A 22,339-nucleotide genomic window follows, 5' to 3' on the forward strand; every position below is an offset into this window, starting at 1 on the left:
CCCAAGGTTTAATTAAACCAGTATCCCTATAAATAATAGACTCAATCGCTTTAGGACAAACTACTATGTCAGTGTTCTGAACTGTGCAGTGATCGAGGTAGTTCACTCTGCTAAAAAGACATGGAAATCATAAAGTCTTCCTTTCACTGTGGAACTTACCCAGGGTATATGAAATGACGATGTAAATGGGATTTAGTATTCAGATATCAGCGAGAAGATATTTAAACAAGCTCTAGAGCTCATAGACCTGAGTCTGAATTTTAGCCACACTCTTCACTGGCCAGTAATCTCTCAAATCACTTCCTCTCTGCATTCTCTCCCTCCTTGAAAATGGAAGCCACTCTAATGATAACCACGCAGGGGTGAACAAACTGATGGGTATAAAATTCCTACCACATTATTTCCTTGCAACTCTTCTTCACAACCAAGAATTTGATGGATAAATGAGAGTCATTGCCATTCATCTAGTAAATGTGCATTCAGCACCTCTTACTTGTTAGGCACTAGAAATGATTTAACAAACAAAATAAATATGAGCTCTGCCTTCATGGAATGTTCAGCATGAAAGAATCGGGCTAGGGCCAGGATTTTGGCGCAGTGGTAGACCAGATGCCTCAGACGTGTAGAACGCTGGGGGCAGGGACAGAGAGATAGTGCAGGGGGTTAGGTGCTTGCTGTGCATGCACATGACTCATGTTCAAAACAGAGGATCGGTCCAATGCAGTCAGTGCCCCTGAATCCTTCCCAGAGTGATCCCTGAGCATAGAGCCAGGCATTAGCCTTGAGCCCCTCAAGGCCCTGGGTCCTGTGTCCAGCACTGAAAATAAAATATTTATTTGAATTAATATTTTTCAGTTTTTGTTTTGAAGACTTATTCAGTTTCTCTAGAAGTTACACAACTGCCTTCAGCAGTACCTTCATCAGTTATGAGAAGGGATGTCCCTACTGCACCCCACACCGCCCAGAATAGACTACGTGTTGCAATCGGGAGCTCTGGGCTAGAAATGACCATGAAAAGCAGTAAGAGCTTCATGTTTCTACTCCCAAATTATGCTGATGTTACCTCTCCAAACTGCCAATCTTTGCTAATACACTTACTTTTCCCTCTACTACTGTGAACAGCAGAAGACATAAAACTATGTTTAAGAGGAGAGAAAAATAGATGATAAGAAGAAAAGTTGAGAAAAATGAGGAAATATTATAGACACAGAGAGGGGAGAGAGAGAGAGAAAGAGAAAGAGGAGAGAGAGAAGTCAGGCCATCCAGAATTGTGCCAGAATATTTATAGCATAGTTTCCCTTAAATTAAAAACTAAATTTTAATTACCTTAACACATATATGTATGCACACATATATGTATATGTAGAGAGAGGTATGATTCTTCCTTTAAAATAAATCAAGGCAAAATAATGACAGATCACACATTGGTGGAGCACCATTTCATGACACTAAATACTCTAGAAGAATACAGAAAGACTAATTGTGCAAGAAGAGAGCAGCCGTGTATATTCGATGATCCAAGTTTCCAGTGTTCTTTTCTCATCATATCTATTAAAGAGAGGGGAAAAAGGAATAATCTCGCACACTAGATATATATTTTTTATTTTTATGCTTTAATTATCTGTGGAAATTCCTGACAGTTTCTTATTCAGCTGGTTCTACTGACAGTCAAGATTGTACATGGAGAAGGAGGACAAAGCATCAGCTCCAGAGGGTCAGGAAACAAACCGGCAGCTGAGTGCTGAGTGGCTGTAAACTGCATAATTGCAAATTTAGAACTAATTTGATTCAAGCTGATTGATAGGAAATGAAAAAACAACACAGTAATGACACAACTTGACCTCTTTCCTAAGAGATAAATATCCAAAGAGATTTGTTTCTCTCCTTTTGTTGGCATTGCTGGCAGTGATGAGAAGTGGCCTATTTCAGTTCTGCTCAGACGCACTTGGTTGCTTTGTGCTAGAGGTTGCTTTGTGACTCCAGGGAGAGCACAAAAGCTGTGTCCCTGCCTGGTATTGCGCTAAGCTTGTAGGGCAGGTGCTCTGCCACCGAACTGCATCCCCTGGACCTGTATTTCCTATTGATGCGAAGAAAGGTAGCTAACACCTTCGATTCCTGAACTGGGGACTCCTGCTTCTCTCTGCTGCAAGCGTCATGCCATCACTGACTACGCCTTGGGAAACCTTTGCGTATCCCTGAAGAGAGCCAGCACTCAGTTCCAGAATACGCACATGATGATGTGATAATGATTCAGGAAAGTTCATTTGATCGCACGAGGATTAATTAGAGTCCATTCATTCCATCGCGCATTTACTTAACCATTCACAAAACACACAGAGTGCCACTCTAGTAAGTATTAAATTGCAAGATGATTTAAGTAATTTAGTTGGAAAGAATAAATGTTTAACCCGGAATGGTAGTTCAAATTCTTCCCTAATTCCCACCATTTTTTGTTTTGTTGAAATAAGTACAGGTTTGTGTTTGTTTGCTGGTTTGGCTACTAGGATTAGTCTTGGTTAATTAGGGCTGATTTCATCTCAGTAGTTGTTTCACTGTTTTCATTTGTTTGCTTCTCAGGCATGATCAATGGTGTTCATTTACCCATATACAAAAACTCACCCTTTCATCCCCTAAGATCAACAAAACTCATTAAATGTCCAATCAATGACATATGTTTAAGGCCATCCAAAATTTCGTTCTTTGTTATTTCTAGCACCCGAGTAATAGCTACCATGCCTGGAAATCTTCCCAGTTGTTGATGGTTCCAGTTACTTTAAATCCTGGATCACTAGCCTTTATGCCCGAGTGAAAAAGAGTTTATTGTTATTCCCACTTCACAGGTTAAAAAGTTGAGGCTCCCTGAGGTTCAAAGCTACTTCTTAACAAATTAACAGTTAACTGAAGCCTCAATGTGTTCAGCAGAAAACACCATGTTCTCCAGAATTTTACTTATTTTGTTCCTTGTCAAAAAATTTTTTTTAAAAAAAGTGACCTTAAAGAGTAACTCAATGACAATTACAATGGCTCTAAATTTAAACCAAAATACAAGACTGCTCTTGGCTTTGCCGTCTTTTATAGTAGCTCCCCGGAGGATTTATTCCAGCAGCTTCTAACAATGCAATGAGCTCCCGAGCCCGGTATTATCTGCTCCCCATTCACGGGCACCAGGACCTGGATCTCCCTCATTGCCTTGCACACGGCACGCCTTCCTTTGAAGACAGTCCCATTTTCCCACCTGCATCCATCATTCATCTGTCATCTTGTTCAACTGGTGAGGTTTTTAACAAGATGATTTTTTTTTATCTTTCTTGGCTAACCTTGTCTCTCAAGGTCTTTGCTTCCAAGTACAGTTTTCAAGCTCAGCTGATAGCCGTGCCCCCGGATCATTCCCCTGAGAGTAGCAATTAGCACAGGCACCTGTTTAATCGGGTTTTACTTTTACATATTAAAGGGCAGAGGCGACCTACTTGGGTTGGTCTGAACTTCCTTTTGATCTGACAGGAGCCACAAAACAAAATCCATCTGTGCGACCTGAGCCGAGTAATTCGGAACGGTTTCAGGAGAAATCTTCAAGGGTCTATTACTTGGGGTCTTCTTGAAGAGGGACCCAGACATCAAGAGCACGACCCTCTCTCAAATGCCTTTTGGAGCAGCAGATGTACTCTGGCAAAATCTCCGCTCCCTGTTCTGATAGCCAGGATGAAAGTGCCTCTGAAGAGGAACAAAGGCCCGTGCTATCACCAAGGAGCATTTCCCATTGCATTTGAATCCAGTCTATCACTCTTTCGTTCTGCTAAGATTACGCAAAATGTAATTACATCCGCAAGATTCACCTGGGAATGTCAGAAACGCATGTTAATGCAGGCACATGGGGGAAAGGGCTCCTCTGAAGGAGGGAAACTCTTTCCCCCTGAATCCAGAATCCCGCATGTTTTCAGCCATTAGAATCCATCTCAATGGCATAGACAAGCAATGTGCGTTCTTTTTTTTAAAATAGTATTTTATTTTTTATTTGTTTTTTTTATTAGTGAATCACCGTGGGGGTACGTTACAGACTTACAAACTTTTGTGCTTGTGTTTCAGTCATACGATGATCAAGTTCCCATCCCTCCACCAGTGCCCATTTTCCACCACCAATGGTCCCTGCATCCTTCCCACCACCCCCACCCCATTGCCCCCCTCACCCCACCCCACCTCTGTGGCAGGGCATTCCCTTTTGCTCTTTCTCTCTCTCCTTTTGGGTGTTGTGGTTTGCAATAGTGGCCCTCATATTTGGTCTATAGTCTACTTTCAGCCGATCTCTCCCATCCGGAGGGGGCCCTCCTTTCCTTGTGTTTCCTTCTCTATCTGAGCTGTCTTCTCCCTCAGCTTGCGAGGCTGGCTTCCAATCTGTGGACTAATCCTCATGGTACTTATCTCTGCTGTTCTTGGGTGTTAGTTTCCCATTCTGTTACTTTACCTTCCACAAATGAATGCAATCTTTCTATGTCTATCTTTCTGACTCATTTCACTTAACATGATACTTTCCATGTTGCTCCACCTATATGCAAATTTCATGACTTTATCTTTTCTAACAACTGCATAGTATTCTATTGTGTAGATATACTAAAGTTTCTTAAGTAGTCATCTGTTCTCGGGCACTCGAGTTTTTTTCCAGATTCTGGCTATTATAAACAGTGCTGCAATGAACATGTAAGTGCAGATGTCATTTCTACTATACTTTTTTTACATCTCTGGGATATATTCCTAGAAGTGGTATTGCTGGGTCAAATGGGAGCGTGATTTCTAATTTTTTGAGAAGCGTCCATACTATTTTCCAAAAGGGCTGAGCCATTCAGCACTCCCACCAGCAATCTGTGCATGGTTGACTTCTATCTCCAGTGAATCATGGTCTGCAAAGGTAGTTGATACAATTTCTATTTTCCTGATTCTATAGAGGTATGTTTTGTGACCCAGCACATGGTCTATTTTGGAAAATGTTCCATGTGGATTGGGAAAAAAATGTGTATTTTTTCTTTTGGGGATGCAAAGCCCTGTATAGATCTATTTGCCCTCTCTCTTCTATCTCTTCCTTCAAAGCCAGTGTTTCCTTGCTGAGTTTTAATCTTGTAGACTTATCTAGAGGTGATAGGTCAGTGTTGAAGTCTCCAACTACTATTGTGTTGTTAGCAATGTCCTTGTTAAAATCTGTTAGCAGTTGTTTTAAGTATTTAGCTGGTTCCTTGCTAGGTACATACACATGTAGGAGTGTGATTTCTTCCTGCTGTACATATCCCATGACTAGTAAAAATTGGCCTTTGCTGTCCCTTCTAATCTTTTTCAACTTGAAATCTATGTTTTTGGATACTAGTATGGCCACCCAGCTTTTTTGAGGGAGTTGTTTGCTTGTAGGATTGTTTTCCATTCTTTGACTTTGACTCTGTGTTTGTTTTGCCACTCTGTGTCTCTTAATTAGTGCATTTAGACCATTGACATTGAGGGAGATTATTGTCATGGGTTTTGTACCATCTTTCTGTAGGGGTTTATTGTGCTATAGGGTTGTTTATACATGAAATAGTGTGTTGTTCCTTTAAGTTTGAGTGAGAGTTTAGCCGGATAAAGTATTCTTGGTGAGGCACTCATTTCATTGAGGTTTTTCACTATATCCCACCATTGTCTTCAGGCTTGGAGGGTTTCCTCTGATACATTTGCTGTAAATCTAAGGGGTGCTCCTTTGTATTTGATTTCCATCTTTGACCTTGGTGCTTGCAGTATTGTGTCTCTATCTGTGGCATCTATCATTATGACTGTGATATGTCTTAAAGTCTTTTTACTAGGGTCTCTTTTAGCTGGCACTCTTCGGGCTCCTTGGATCTGGATGTCTGCATTCTCCAGCTCTGGGAACTTTTCAGCAATGATATTTTTGACTGTGGCTTTTTCATTGGGGTTGTCTCCCTGTCCTTCTGGTCCTCTGATGATTCTACTATTGTTCCTTTTGAAATCATCCCCTAGGTCTCTGATTCTCCTAAGAGCTATTTTGAGGTCTTTTTCCCTTGCTTGTTGTTGCCTGTAAGCTTCCTGCAGTTCATCTTCAATCTCACTGATTCTGTCTTCGGCTGTGGCCATTCTATTATTGAGGGCACCCACTGAGTTTTTAACTTCATCTACAGAATCCTTAATTTGTGACATTTCATTTTGTCGCTTTTTTATTTCTGTTCTCATTTTTTCCTATATTTTCTGGGCTGTCCATTCCATTGTTTCTTTCATGTCCTCCTTCAATTTCCTGGATGTTTGTTGAGCCATTTCTTTGAGTTCGTTGAACATCTTCAATATTTCATGTCTGACTTCTTTATCGGAGAGATCACATTTGTAGGTAATGCTTGTTGAGGCACCTGGACCCTTTTCATCATCTTCTTCTTGTGGTGGGGATTTTCGCTGTTTCTTCATGTGTTTGTAGTAGTGTGGCGGTGGAACCTTCCAGTTCACTATCAGTATTGCCCTCTTCCTCTCAGGTGCTCCTCAGGTGCTAAGGTGAGGTCTCTAGTGAAGCATCAGAGGATGTGTTCTTTTATATTGAGCTTAGAGCTTCTAGTGATGCCAGTATTGTGGTGCAATTGGAATATACTACTGGACTATTGTCCTAATGTGTTTGAGATGGCCTGGATAATCTCCACAGAATTAGGTGATGGAAATGAAGATGTTATTTCTGAGTGCCAGGAAAGGGGAAAATAACTCTGCCGCCCCAAAATAGACCACGCCCACTTCCGCGGAGGCCACGCCCACTGCCGCAATGTGGGTGGGGTACCAGGTGGAGGGCAAAAACCTGGGAAAGGGAGAAAACCGGGAGGGCACTGGAGGGCGGTTCAGGGGCAGATGAGATGGTGCTCCAGTGTGTGTTCTTTTTACACATTTCTAGAACCCAGAGTGACCCCAGATAGGAGTATAAACATGTTTATTTTATAAGTTAGGGTTTCAGGAATTCAATAGTTTTTTTTTTATATTTTCTTTTTGGGTTCGCACCCAGCAATGCTCAGGGCTTACTCCTGGCTCTTTACTCAGGAATTGCTCCTGAGTGGTTTTTGGGGAACCATATGTGATGCCAGGAATCAGGTCAGCCGCATACAAGGCAAATGCCCTCCCCGCTGTACTATCACTCCTAGTAGTTCTTTTCTACTTTTTCCTTGTTTCCTTTTTCTCCGCTTTTCTTTCAAATTAAAGCACTGTGATTTACAAAGTCATTCATCGTTGAGTTTCAGACCCAGTATAACAGCACTAATCCCAGAGGTCAGCTGCCCCCCACCAATGTCCCCAGGTTCCCTTCCACACCAGCCCCCCCCACCTGCCCCCTCGACAAGCACCTTTCTATAAGTTGCGTTGTTAAAGTTTGGGTCTCTCGATTTCCGTGTTGTTGACTGTCTGGTTTGCATATCTGTCTCTCTCATTCCTTCACATCACCTTTGTACCCGACCCCCTGACCTGGCCCCGTTGCTTCTCATGTCTCTCCTCCCCCTAGTTTACTTTTTTTTCAGTCTGTCTAGAGGTCTTGTTTCTTCGGCCTATAAAATTCCACACAGGGCAAACTTTATTTTTAACGAGTAGTCGAGGCCACCAGGGAGATGGCTCCAAAGGCTGAAGGAGAGGCTTTGTGTCTGCAGCCCCAGGTTGGATCTTTAACACCCAGGAAGGAATGATCCCACAAGCACCACCGAGTTGTGATCTCAGAGCACTGAGCAAGGAGTGTGGTCAAGCTCTACCAGGTGTGGTCCAAAAATAAAAAATAAAAAAGGAATAAAATCAATACTGCGAATTTGTGCCTAAGTACGAATTTAAGGTTCTGAGTAATAAAAGCCCAAGGCTGGTGTCCCGGGCCCCCAGCATTTTCCAAAGGTAGGATAACACTTTAGCCCAGCAAACAAGGGGAGTGATGATGCGTTTGTGTGTGTCTGGGAGGGGGTGTTAGGGATGAAGTAAAATTAGAGCGTGTATAATTCTAGCTGATTAGCAGCTGCCCTCATCTCAATAGACATTTCTTCACATGGGAAAGTTTTTGTGTCTGAGAGAAAAGTGAAGGATTTCTTTTTCATTTTCCTATTTTAAAAATGGAGGCAAAGCTTCCACTTAGATCGGCAAGAGAGACAGTAAAACAGAGAATGAGATTGAAAACAGAAAGATAAGGTGACAACCACTTTGTAAACCTGTGCCCAGCACCAGAGACAATGTCAATAGGGCAAATGGTGAAGAACCGGGCCCGGAGGTTCTGGCTAAGGAGAGGAGGGTGCAGAGAGACAGCGGCCAGGTGGGAGTGCATGCTTTGCTGCAGGAGACCCAGGTTTCACCCAGGCACCAGAAGGTCCCCCAGCCACAGCCGGCGTTGCCCTGAGCACTGAGCCAGCAGTAGGCCATGCTCACCCTTCTGAGTGGCCCAAGTCACAAAGAGGGGCGCACAAGTATAAAGCATCGCCATTTCCTTCATTTCATCAGAATGAAAGAGGAAGCCTCAATTTCCCTTCGCCAGCTGCCCTGAGCGGCTCCACTTGAGCTGTCTCCATTTCACCCCTGAAACATTCCTGAAAAATCCTGGGCTCTCTCTGAGGAAGTTACTGATTTCCTAAGACCAAGAATTCCGGCCCAGAGATTGGGCTCAAGGAGGCAAAGAGATTATGGGCCGTAATACTTAAGGCCAATGATCGAGTAGGTAACCCAAGGGGCCTCAGCCAGCCAGAACACTCTAGAAGATCCCTGCATTCTCTGTCACATGCTCAACACTTGACAAGCACAAAGATCCAGTTTCCCTATAAAACTCTACAAAATGAGCCATACTTAATCCTATACTACTGCATGGAACAGTTCTTTTCCTTTCTCTTCCACTTTCCAATAAAACGTTTTTCTATTTTCAAACTCTGAGTCTGAGCCTCTTAATGACTCAATATTTATACTCTCGAAAATATGGAAGAACATGGAGGAACACAAAGACCTGTGGTCACCGCTCCTGCATTATCAATTGTGTATGCAAATTACAAGGCTCTTCAGGAAACTGCCCCATAGGGAGTGAGGGGACCGCTAGGACAGCTGTTGAGTGACGTCCATATAGCAAGGAAAATGAGTCAAGTCAAAAATGTAATCAGGGCTACAGGAGTAAGAAAGACGTAGTGTTTTCCCTGAGTGCTGTGGACACTGGTCCACTCATCACCACATATTTCCCTGAGCGTGTCCAGGATTTGATCCCTAAGCACACAGCCAGAGTGTGCCTGCCCACCCCCACACCCCTGCAAAGAAAATTAAAATGTGTCATTAGCGTTTCAATCTCTGAGAATGTCGTTTTTGGTATGGAGGGCAATTTAAAATATTTATATGCTCCCCTTTGGAGCCAGACCAAGAATACAGCAGGTAAGGTGCTTGCTTTGCACAAGGCTGATCTAGGTTTAATCCCCGGCACCCAATAGGATCCCTTGAGCCCCTGAGCACAGAGGCAGGAGTAAGCCCTGAGCATGGTCGGGTGTGGGCCCCCAGAAATCAAATAAACAAGAATATAATCCACCCCAAAGCTCACTAAATCCATAGCAAATAGTTTTTTCCTAAAAAGAAGATGTTAAAAAAATGCAAAGATTTGGAAAGAAGTAAACAAGGAAACACGGGAAATGGGTAAAACTCTATAGTGTTAGAAAATGGAGATAACCAGAGAATGCCACTTCCCAAACATACAGTGGGGAGACTGAGAAAACACAACACTGCTAAGACGCGTGTTCTAAATGAAGCACAGACACGTGTGTCCATAGGCTTGACTGAGAGGGAGAATGTACCTCCTTGTGGAACAAGGTGCCGTGAGCTGCTGTAAGCAGGTGTGTCCCTGCAGGGGCTGCTGAAACCAGCAGTGTTCTCCGGTACTCAGAGATCTGAAGGATGAAAACCTGCTGGGTCCTGAAAAAAGGAAGCAGTAGTGGGTGCGGAAAGACCAGGGACCTTTCTGATAGAGACTCTAAACACCCTAGAGAACCAGTGAGATCACTGCTGTCCCCAGCTGGACACTGGAAATTGCTTCTCTGGAGTCAGTTGAGGGTTTTGGCCCAATGGGATTGAAGGACGCCATCCTCCAAAGGTAGAAACGAAGCGTCCAGATACGTGTGGAAGCTAAAGGAAGAAACTCCTCAGTTCTCTTCCATCTTTTGGTACCAAGAACTTTCTGCAGCTCGAGTTTTTGCTAGATAGGCTGCAGAAAGAAGGCAATTTCGCCTGAGGTACTGCCCCTCCTCCCACCTCATAAGATATTAAAACATTGATACCAGGAATTTGTCAAGATATTCCCATTTTTAATGGCTAAATCAAAACAAACTTTCTTCCAGCTGCTTGCATTTTAAAACAAAGGTGACAGTATTTCTCCACTCCATTCCCTCCGTATATATATTTTTTCATTGTCATTGTCATTTTTCACAAGGGGGGTCACACACTTGGTGGTCACACTGGGGCTGTCACTGACAGATCCAGGGCTCATTCTCAGCAGCATGGACAGTGCTGGGGTCAGACTCTTACCACCAAGGCAGGGTCTCTGCCATCCAGCCCCATCCCTAGGTGCTAACGATCTTGAACTCAGTGTCAATATCTCTACTTATGCCCTTGGACTTTACAAACAATCTGGTAACACGCCAATCTTTGTCCTGACTACAGATCTGTGACAAACTATTAATATGAAGGGTCACTATCAAAACAAACATAAAACTAACAATCAACAAAAGTAAGTTGAAACAAAGGCAATGAAACAGGAGTCTTACTGCAAAACTATCTGGGGCATGGGGGAAGCTGTCCCTGGGATGCTGGAGGAGGGAAGCAGACATTCTGGGGGGGCTGGAACAAGTTTGCATGAAGCTATTATCAGTTACAGTGTGAATCATGGCGCCTCAATAAAAATGGGGGTGGGGGGATGGAATGTGGGAATAGTGACTGTTCTACATTTCTTGGGAAAACAAAATAAAATAGATATCTCAAAAACATAGGGAAGGGGCTGAAGCAATAGCACAGCAGGTAGGGCATTTGCCTTGCATGTGGCCAACCCGGGTTAGATTCCCCAGCATCCCATATGGCCCCCCGAGCACCACCAGGGGTGATTCCTGAGTGCAGAGCCAGGAGTAACCCCTGTGCATCACCGGGTGTGACCCGAAAAGGAAAGAAAAAGAAAAGAAAAGAAAAGAAAAGAAAAGAAAAGAAAAGAAAAGAAAAGAAGAAAAGAAAAGAAAAGAAAAGAAAAGAAAAGAAAAGAAAAGAAAAGAAAAGAAAAGAAAAGAAAAGAAAAGAAAAGAAAAGAAAAGAAAAGAAGAAAAGAAAAGAAAAGAAAAAACATAGGGAATAAACTTTCAGATGATCCAGCAATTCGACTTCTTGGCATCTACCCCCTTGGCATCTACCCCAAAGGACTGAAGAAGAGTATTTGGAAAGGACATTTGCACTCCTATGTTCATTATAGCACTATTCACAACAGTCAGCATCTGAAAACAACCAAAGTGTCCATGAACAGATGACAGTGAAAAACCAAGATGGTATATATACACTGTGGAATACTACTAGGCTCTGTGAAAAAGAAAATCAGGCAATTTGTTACTACATGCAGGGATCTGGAGAGTGTCATGCTGGATGAAGTTAATGGGGGACAAGTGCATAATAATCTCCCTTACATGTGAAGTATAAACAAATCGTGAAGTACTTAATTCTTATAAAAAATGATAAACAGAAATTTTTTCTTGTTTTTTATCTCTTCTACTTCATTGACTACTACTCATAAGACCTTGGACTCTGGGCTCAATGGGACCCAGAGCAGAGATCCTCTGCCTGCTTCCCCCAGTCTCTGGAGACCCAGGGATCATGCCCATAAGCCACCTCCTGCCCTGCCGACGCCAGATAATCTCCTCATCTCTGCCATGTCCAGAACTCATAGCTGCTCCTCCCAGGAGGGAGCATAAAAAGGCTCCCATAACCATGCCACCAGACTCCGCGCCAGGGGCACCCCAGAGGGGGATGGTGAAAACCCGCCCTGCCCCCAGGGACCCAGACTGGCAGCCAACCTCCACTACCCAACTGTCACAATGCTCCAGGCCGCTTTCCACATGCTCAGGCCCTCTCACATATGAGTGAACATATTCCTGGACCACGCGGCTGCCAAACACATCAAAAGACACTCCCTATCCATTTTCCATAATTACCACACCATATTTGATGGGGTTCAGACAGTAGGCAACAAATCATAGAGAGAAATATATATATATATGCATACGCCTCTCAGAGAGCCTGGCAAGCTACTGAGAGTATCCCACCCACACGGCAGTGCCTGGCAAGCTACCCGTGGCCAGAAACAGTAACAATGACGGTCCCCGTTCCCCTGACCCTGAAAGAGCCCCCAATACAGCAGCATTAGGAAAGACGAGTAAGGAGAGGATGCTAAAATTTCAGGGCTGGGGTGAGTGGAGACATTACTGGCACCCGTTCGAGTAAATTGATGAACAATGGGATGACAGTGATACAGTGATACTATTCATAAGAAATGATGGCTATAAATTAAGTAGATAATGTTAAGGAAGCAATTATAGTAGTAGACATACATTATTTGAAAATGTATGGGTGTGTAATAGAAAAAAGAATAGAAGAAGCAGCCTTTAACAGGTACAGAAGAGGTTGCCAGTTAGAAGGTTGGCAATGAGAGACAATGAGCAGAGAACTGAGGTCCTTCGTCCTCACAACTCTAGCATTACCACCCATAGTTTCATTACTTATTTTTAGATTTGGGGCCCCATCTGATGGTGCTCAGGGCTTATTCCTGGCTCTGTGCTGAGGACGCATTCCTGGGGCCTTGGGAGACCGGATGGAGAGTACAGCAGGTAAGATACCGAGAAGGCAAGTGCCTCACCCACTATACTATCTTCATCAACTGCCTGTATACCCTATGTCAGACTGATAACATGATTTTTAATTCATTAAAATATCCAAATGTATCACCATTTTATTTCCAGCACAGCATCATATCTACCAGAATAAGGCTTTAGAAAGTATTTACTAAAGGTGAGGGGAGAAAGACAAGGCATTGCCCTAGGAACCTTGAGTAGAACAAATGAAGCATATGGAGAAAAAAAACGTAGATTAGGGGAATTCTTAGCAATCATAAGAGCTTCATGACTTCTTCTCAGGCTCAGAGACTGACTATGGTAGCATTAAGGGAAGAAGTCAGCCTCGTGACGGAGGCGGCAACAAGTCTGTGTAGCTGCAGAATATTCATACTGTGAATCCTGTTCATCCACATGATACCAAACACCATATTCTTGGGACTGGAGTGAAAGTACAGTAGACAGGGCACTTGCTTTGTACATGGCCAACACTGGGTTCAATCCTCAGCATCCCATATGATACCCCTGAGTTCACCAGGAGTGATGCCCGAGTGCAGAGTCAGGAGTAAGCCTGAGCAGTGTCTGGTGTGGCCTAACACCAATAAATAAATAAATAAATAAATAATGTTTAAAAAAACATACTTTCTGGAAGTGTGCCCTAGAGTTACTTTTTCCCCAGAAGAATAAATAGGGGGGGTAGGAGTATCATTTTGAGGCAAACCAGAATTATGAGAAAATTCGGGGCAATCATTGGATCTCTGCTTTTTTCTGGAATTTAGAATAACAATGCCAGCACCTAGTTTGCAAGACTTCTGAAGGAGTAAGAGAGAATTTATGGAAAAAAGTTTAATTCTCTAGAGAGAGAGAGAGAGAGCAAGAGAGTGAGAGAAAAAGAGAGAAGAGGAAGAAAGAGGGAGAGAGAGAGGAGAGAGGGTAAGAGAGAGCAAGAGAGACAGCAAGAGAGAGAGTGAGAGAGAAAGAGAGAAGAGGGAGAGAGCCCACAAAAGCACCTTGATATGGAATTTATCTCTTGAATAGGTTTTCATGGAAGAAGTTACTACTATTCCTTAGAAGGCAACAAGAGCTCACTGAGACTTAGAATCATGTCAGTCTTGTTCTCTGTGATCTAAAACATTGTGTGGCACAAAGTGGAACGCTGATGCCTATTGGATGAATAAACGGGTGGACTATCCTTTCAAAAGAAACAGCTTTTATTTTGGATGTGACCTCTGCACTGGACGTAATCCAGCTCTGATACCATTTAATACGGCATCTTAGGCAAACACTGTATTTGGGGGAATCAGTTTCCTCCGAGAATAACACTGGTTATCTGCAGAGAAGCACCTGGTGGCAATCACAGAACACCTCACGTGGAGCATTCTGGGAACGCTGAGAGCTCAGGACTTTCAGCAAGGTAAGAGCCGCGGCTGTAACGCGCAGGTCACAAACACGCCTCAACACTAACCTATGTTTGGTAGCGTTCTAGTTTGGCTGCGCTTGGTCTTGAGAGCTTTCTCCATGATTTCTAATCACTCTTTTTTTTCTCACGAGAAAGATTTTTCTGACCACCACTTGTGAGATTTCTATCGGCTTAAACAAACCATGATTATGCAACCCAAGCACCGCTGTCACTCTATGAGCTACTGTTTCTGGCTCCCAGATGTCCGAGCAAGGGAGCACTTCCTTTATGACAAAGGAACAATTCAAGATGTTTAGGAACCCTTAAATGAATAAAAAGCATTTTTCTCTGAAACAGTTGCTTTATTACCCTATGACAAAATCAGATTATAATTAGGAAAAGACACAAAGCAGTTTAGCTACTTTCCCGGCTCCCTTCCCTTCTCTCTGTAGCCCTGCCTTTTAAATGGATCCTTTTTGCTATCCCTGACCATCTGGAGCACATAAACAACCATTTTAGAACCCAGATGCCCAGCCTCTGAGAATTCCCTAATTGAGTTACGCAGCAGTCAGCTGCAGAGAACCACACCCAGGGCTCTGGCATGCTACACACACACACACACACACACACACACACACACACACACACAGAGAAAGAGAGAGAGAGAGAGAGAGAGAGAGAGAGAGAGAGAGAGAGAGAGCTATAGACATTCACAGAGATTCCAAGGTTTCCAAGTGGGAGGTGTGTTGCTTCAAAAACTATCTGTTCTGCCCTCCGTCCCTCCAATTTCCCATTTGCTGGCATTTTTCGTTGATCTCGGAAAACACACGGCCAGCATCTGTCTGCAAATAACTGTTTGTCATTGTGTAAAACATCTCCGAAATGTTCTGCTTATAGAGATTTGAAAAACAAAACACAGCCTCTGCCTTTTTGGTGGAATTGTTTCCCTAAGCCAAGTTATGAAACGATTGTGATATTGGGGTGAAGGCGGTATGTATCTTGAAGACACCAAAAGCAGAACTGTCCCTTGAAAATAAATCTACTTGTGGAAATAATTGCTCCCATTTGTAGATTGTGTGGTTGTTCCTTGTTGGTATTGTTCATCGTGAGAAGTCTTAAAGACTTTTTATGAAATTCTCACCCTCATTATCAGGTTTAGGCCTTATTTCCTTGGTTTAGCTTTGGAGAAACTGCAGTCCAGGGATGTCAAGTCAGTGGTTGTATAAAAGTATTCTAAATCCAAATTCAACATTCACTTCTTAAAATCACATTACATTCTATCTGTCCATTTTTTCTTTCATTCATCCATCCAACATACGTGTTTTTTAAATGATGCTGTACTCAAACTCACTGAAGTGAAGTTTTCTGCTGATTGGGCTCACAAAATAATCAGAGTGTTTTTTTGTCTCACCAAATTTAAAGACAGGGGCCATTGGTATAGTACAGTGGGAAAGGCATTTGTCTTGCACACATCCCACCCAGTTTGACCCCAAACATCTCATATGGTCTCCAGAGCATGCCAGGAGTGATCCCTGAACACAGAGCCAGGAGGAATTCCTGAGCACTGCCAGATGTGTCCCAAAAACCAACCACCCAAACAAAAACAATGAAATTTGAGAATAAAGAAAAAAAATCGGGGCTGGAGAGATAGCACAGCGGGTAAGGCGTTTGCCTTGCACGCGGCCGACCCGGGTTCAAATCCCAGCATCCCATATGGTCCCCTGAGCACGGCCAGGGGTAATTCCTGAGTGCAGAGCCAGGAGTAACCCCTGTGCATCGCCAGGTGTGACCCAAAAAGCAAAAAAAAAAAAAAAAAAAAAAAAAAAAAAAAAATCATGTAGTAGTCACTATAACACAATAATACTTTAGAAGTAGACTATTTTTTCCTATTTTTTCACAGCCCAGTAGGTGTTCAGCAGGTGTGATTGGTAAGTTTCATAGATGCCTACCAAGCTCAAGGAACCAACACAGTAACACAAAAAGTTTAGCTAACACCACTGGCTCAGTAATCCAAAGACACTGACTCAAGTAACATCACTGTGAGGTATAATAATGATCACAACTGACTTTTATTGATCTATTTTTTGTATAATTCCATTTGCCATTTTATTGTAACAAGCAATATGAAGTAAATTTGCTTATGCCTGATAGGGAGGTGGGTTCTGGGATTGGGTGGGAGATTTGGGACATTAGGACTGGAGCGAATAACACAGCGAGTAGGGCGTTTGCCTTGCATGAGGCCGACCTGGGTTTGATTCCTCCATCCCTCTTGGAGAGCCCGGCAATCTACCGAGAGTATCCCACCCGCACAGCAGGGCCTGTGACATATTCAATATGCCAAAAATAGTAACAACAAGTCTCACAATGGAGACTTTACTGGTGCCCGCTAGAGCAAACCGATGAACAATGGGACGACAGTGCTACAGTGCGACAGTGCTACAGTCCTACAGTGGATGGAAGGTCACACTGGTGTGGGGACTGGTGTTGGAACACTGAATGCCCAAAACAACTGTATTATTATGAACAACTTTGTAAATCACAGTATTTAAATAAACTTTTAAATAGAGTATTTTATCATATTTCAATAGAAATGTCTTTCTATGGAAGGTAAAAATCTTAAAAAAAATGAACTGAATTTTCATCCAGTTTCATTTACTTTCATTCATTCACTCTGCCCCTGGCACCATGTAATTCCATCAACAATCTACATCAAGAGTTTAAAATCAAGCTTCCAGAAGCGACCGGCTGCAAAGCAGCTGCACAACATCTAATAGCCTAGTTCTCCCTCTTGGAGAACCTGACAATCTACCAAGAGTCTATTACCCACTCTGGAAGAGCCTGGCAAGCTCCCGTGGCATATTCATATCCCAAATACAGTAACAGACATATACATAGCTCTCGGAGAGCCTAGCAAGCTACCAAATGTATCCCGCCCACAGGGCAGAGCCTGGCAAGCTACCCCTGGCATATTCAATATGCCAAAAACAGTAACGATAGGTCTCATTCCCCTGACCCTAAAGAGCCTCCAATTGTTGAGAAAGATGAGTAAGGAGAGGCTGCTAAGATCTCAGGGCTGAGTGTAATAGAGATGTTGCTGGTGCCCGCTCGAGTAAATCAACAAACAACGGGTTAACAGTGATACAATGATACATATGATAAGCATAAACTCTTTGACATTGGTTTTAGAAGTAGGAGAATCTGTGTGAGAATTAGTAGAATCTGCCTGTAAGGATTTGGTGGTCTCCTCATCATCATGTTTGAGATTTACTGTAAAATAATAGATGGGCTTTCTCCGTGATTCCTGGTGTTTAACTCCAACCTCTATTCATTTTCTAAATAAGAACCACCAGGGCATCTTTTGGTCTTATATGTATTTGTAGGGATTGCTTATTTTCACCAATTCCTAAAATACTTTCAGAGTCATAGAATTAAAATGAATGTCTAGTTTTCATGCTAGCCTCTTTGGAACACACTGAATTTACATGAATCATTATGTGAATGAATTGGATTTTGGAATTCCTCTAAGGATGGGTCTGCTTGCTAGTGAAATCAACCTTCATTAGGAAGCTGGGACTGTGAGTTCCACCCAACTTTCCTCTCGTCTCCCAAAGGTTGGACCATCAAGGATAGAGAAGACTGTGGCACAAAGCTGCAGGGACATAGCCGCATTTGACTACAGCAAGGAGCCCAGTTGGAGTGAAATACAATAAATAAGGCTATCCAGATGGCCTTGAGACCACATTCTCTGCTTTGAATAATCCTAGGCCAACCAGGGAACAACAGGGAGGTGAAAACAGAAGGGCAGCTCAATAGGCTGACAAGGTGGTACCAGAATTAAAACCAAGAGAAAGGAGAAATCAGGTTGCATATGGACAAGGAGCTCGAGAAACCACTGCCTGGAAATACAACTTTAGGAGTCATCAGCAGATAAGTAAAAGAGTTTATTCTCCTTAGTGTGATAATCAAGGTCTTCAAGTTATCCTAGAACATAAAATGAGCAAGTCCTGAGACTTCATTTCTGACATGTTTAGGTTCTTTAAATCTATGGTAATATTTTTGTCTGTCAAATAATCAACCTGTGATTTTCTTTTAGGTGCTTTTCTGTTAGACACCCGGTTATTTATAAATGTGCATTACTACATTGATCACTGTATCACTGTCATCCCATTGCTCATCGATTTGCTCAAACGCACACCAGTAACGCCTCCATTGTGAGACTTGTTGTTACTGTTTTTGGCACATCAAATATGCCATGGGTAGCTTGCCAGGCTCTGCCATGTGGGCAAGATACTCTCGGTAGCTTGCCGGGCTTTCCGAGAGAGACGGAGGAATGGAACCCAGGTTGGCCACGTGCAAGGAAAAGGGCTGGATTGTTAGTAGAGCAGTATGGCTTTTGTCTTGCACGCAACCAACCTGGGTTCGATCCCTGACGTCCCATATGGTCCCCCAAGCACCACCAGGAGTAATTCCTAAGTACAGAGCCAGGAGTAACCCCTGAGCATCGCTGGGCATGACAAAGAAAAAAATTGCAATTACAGTAAAGGTTACTAAAATAAAGTCTAATTAAAAGCATAAGATGTGATCCTGAACTAACAAAAATAATTTTGTGTCTAAATTGCACACTCTAAGACATAAGTTCATACAGAATGATTGAACTTACAAGAAATACAAAGATATACTCTGCAAAAATATTAATTAAATGTATAATACTCTTAATAACAGTTATAACCTAAAGCATGACCAAAAATAGATGCTAGCACCTATATTACAGTTAAATTTATAATAATTAATATTCTAAATGCAGATGCAAATAATATATAAAAAATAAAACATATTTCAAATAAAACTATGAAATAACAAATCAGTACTGACAAGTATCAATACCTTTCTAGTAATAGTGAAGACAATCCATAAAAAGCACATATAGAGAAATTTGTTTATAAAAGATGAATAAAAATATCTTTTAAAAACAAACTTTTCTATAAGAATAATGGTCACTTCCATAGTTAAAGAGCCAGGCTTAAGGAACAACAAAGACCATTAAGTTATAGAATATACTCTCAACCCCCCTAAAAAATTACTGAAAGAGAAAGAGCAAAAGAAAGACTGGAGATTTTATATCTGGCATAATATATGATCACCAGGAGTTATCCCTAGTCATAGACAAATAAGTCTTGATCACTGTTGGGGTGGGCCCAAAATAAAAATAATAAACAAGTTGATTAATTTTTAAAAGTCTACTCTAGATTTCAGCAGAATGATGAAACAAAAATGTTTCCAGATAAGAAAAGCATGCCACTTAAAAAAAATAATAAAAAAATGGGGCCGGAGCGATAGCACAGCGGGTAGGGCGTCTGCCTTGCACGCGGCCGACCCGGGTTCGATCCCCGGCATCCCATATGGTCCCCCAAGCACTGCCAGGAGTAATTCCTGAGTGCAAAGCCAGGAGTAACCCCTGAGCATCGCTGGGTGTGACCCAAAAAGCAAAATAATAATAATAATAATAATAATAAAGGTTGAGGGCTGGAGCAATAGCACAGTGAGTATGACCTAAGCCTTGCACGCGGCTGACCTGGGTTCAATTCCCAGCATCCCATATGGTCCACCAAGCACCACTAGGGTTAATTCCTGAGTGCATGAGCCAGGAGTAACCCCTGTGCATTGCTGTGCATCAAAAATAAAAAAAAAATTTAAAAATTAAAAAACTACATTGATATACAATTATATTCACATACTACTGATTTAGTATCATTGAGGGAAAATACAGCACTGTAATGCTTACCTTAATAAATAATATCTAACACGTTTTTGCTCAGAGGAACATTAGAGCTTTTTTTATGCATAGAAACACTTTACCCTTGTGCTTGGGGGCTCATACAAAAAGACAAGTTAGGACTTGGACAGAGGGTACAGCAAGTCGGGTTTTAGCCTGGTACACAGCCAACCCAAATTCAATTCCCAGCACCATGTATGGGCCCTTGGTCCCTGCCAGGAGTGATCCCCGAGAATAGAGCCAGGAGTAAGCCCCAAGCACCGCTGTGTTTGATACAAAAATCAGAAGAAAATAAGACCAATAAGGAGAGGCTGCTAAAATCTCAGGACTGAGTGTAATAGAGACATTACTGGTGCCTGCTCGAGTAAATCGACGGACAATGGGATGACAGTGATACAGTGACAGTAATAGAAAGGAAAAATTGTCCCAAATATAAACCAAAAGAGCAAAAGGAGCCCTGGAATGTGAAAGGTACACTTTCCTAGAGTTTGGGAGCTAAACTGAGAAGGCAAAGTGTAGGACACGGCTGGGAGTATGGCCTGGTGACATCTTGCCCCTGCCCTTCCTGCCTCTCCTGTATGTCTGTGATCAGCTTTAAAGTAATCTTACAGACTTCAAAGGTGGGCATTAGAAATGAATTTTAGTTGCTGAGTAAATGTTCAACCATGAAATCTGTAAATAATTAACTATTATCCTAGTCATCCAAGAAAACAAGTGGTCCAGAAATATGGGCAGAGAGAAAGAATTACAGAGGAAGGAAGAAGAATCACGTGAATGCACAGGAATGGGTGAAGATAAAGAAACCAACATCTGGGCCAGAACAATTGTACAGCAGGTAGGACGTTCATTTGCCTTGCATGCAGCTGACCCAGGTTCAATCCCCAGCACCACATACGGTCTCCTGAGCCTGTCAGGAGTGATCCCAGAGCACAGAGCCAGGAGTAGACCCTGAGCATCACCAGGTGTGGCTCATCCACCCCCCACCCCCAAAGAAACCAACATCTCAGAGGACAAAAAAAGGACATTTAAGGAGTAGAATGTGTTTAGTAATGTACAGACCTATAAATCATGTGAAGAGATAAGAAAATGGGATCATGACATGCATGTTCTAATATAGTGACCTTAATAGGAATGGATTCAGTTGATTGCACTGTGTCAATCAAGAGAACTAGATTTTTACTTGAGGCTAGTTATGGAAATAATGATAATTATCCCTGCACTTAAGAGAGTTTCTGGAAGAGCTAGAGTGATCATACAGTGGGTAGGATGCTTGCCTTACAGGCCGCTAATATAGGTACAATCCTCAGTCCCCTATCTGGTCCCCTGGGCACCTCCGTGAGTGACTCGAGCATAGATCAGTAAGTAGCCTTCATGCACTGTCAAGTGTACCCCCCCCCAAAAAAAAACCCACTTAACATATAGCAGTTTATACAGAGTCTGCTCTATCTAGTCTAGTAGTATATAGATTAGAGAGGGATCACTTCTAGCTGACACAGAAGCTCAAGTTTTATAAGAAGGGTCCTGGAGGGAAAGTAGATAGTCATGTAGAAGAAAGAAAAAATTGCCAGTTAGTACAAGAATGATTGGTTAAAAAAAAAAAAAAAGGGTTTTGGCTTGCTAGGCTGAATAAAGAATTTTAAAAGCTAATCTAATAGGCAACGAGACGTCTCTGCAGCATTCCATGTCAGATAACGAGGGGCCCTGGAAAGTCGAAGCTACAGTGGCATGCTTCAGAGATGAGTGGAAGAGAAAATATTCAGAGGCAGATGAAGAGATTATTACAGTAGCCCAATTGATGAGTTAATCAAGTCTGCAAGTAAGGTCCTTGCCAGTGGAATGGCAAGATAGCAGCAAACATTGTGAAAAGACAATGGCAACATTGAGAGGCTTGGCCGTGGGGAGGGATGTCTAAACAAATGGTCTCGCCATGGATGGCAGGCTGGGGGAAATGCAGAGGAGGAATTGTTTAGGGAGTGGGCTAGTCTAATATGCAAAAAATGTAGGACAGCAGGGTGGAGAGGTCCCGAAGAGGTTGAAGATTGGGGATGGAAATTCAGAAGGAAACTGGAAGTTATAAGAGAGATTCAAAACTGGTCTGATTCATTTTGAAAAATCCCTGCCCCAAGCGTGGTGATGGAGGAGCCTTTACCACAAGTGATTATGACCTAAATGACTCATGTTCTGAGCCGGGGCTGGCTTTGATGATGCAAACTGTGTAGAAAGCACTGAACTTTGGAATGCGACAGCATTTGGTAGGAAGCAAAATAAAAAGAAAGTCAAATGAGCAATCATGCAGTAGTCCAGGTTGTTCACAAATTATGGGAA

Source organism: Sorex araneus, chromosome 2, assembly GCF_027595985.1.
Source record: "Sorex araneus isolate mSorAra2 chromosome 2, mSorAra2.pri, whole genome shotgun sequence".
In the NCBI taxonomy this organism is placed as follows: Eukaryota; Metazoa; Chordata; class Mammalia; order Eulipotyphla; family Soricidae; genus Sorex; species Sorex araneus.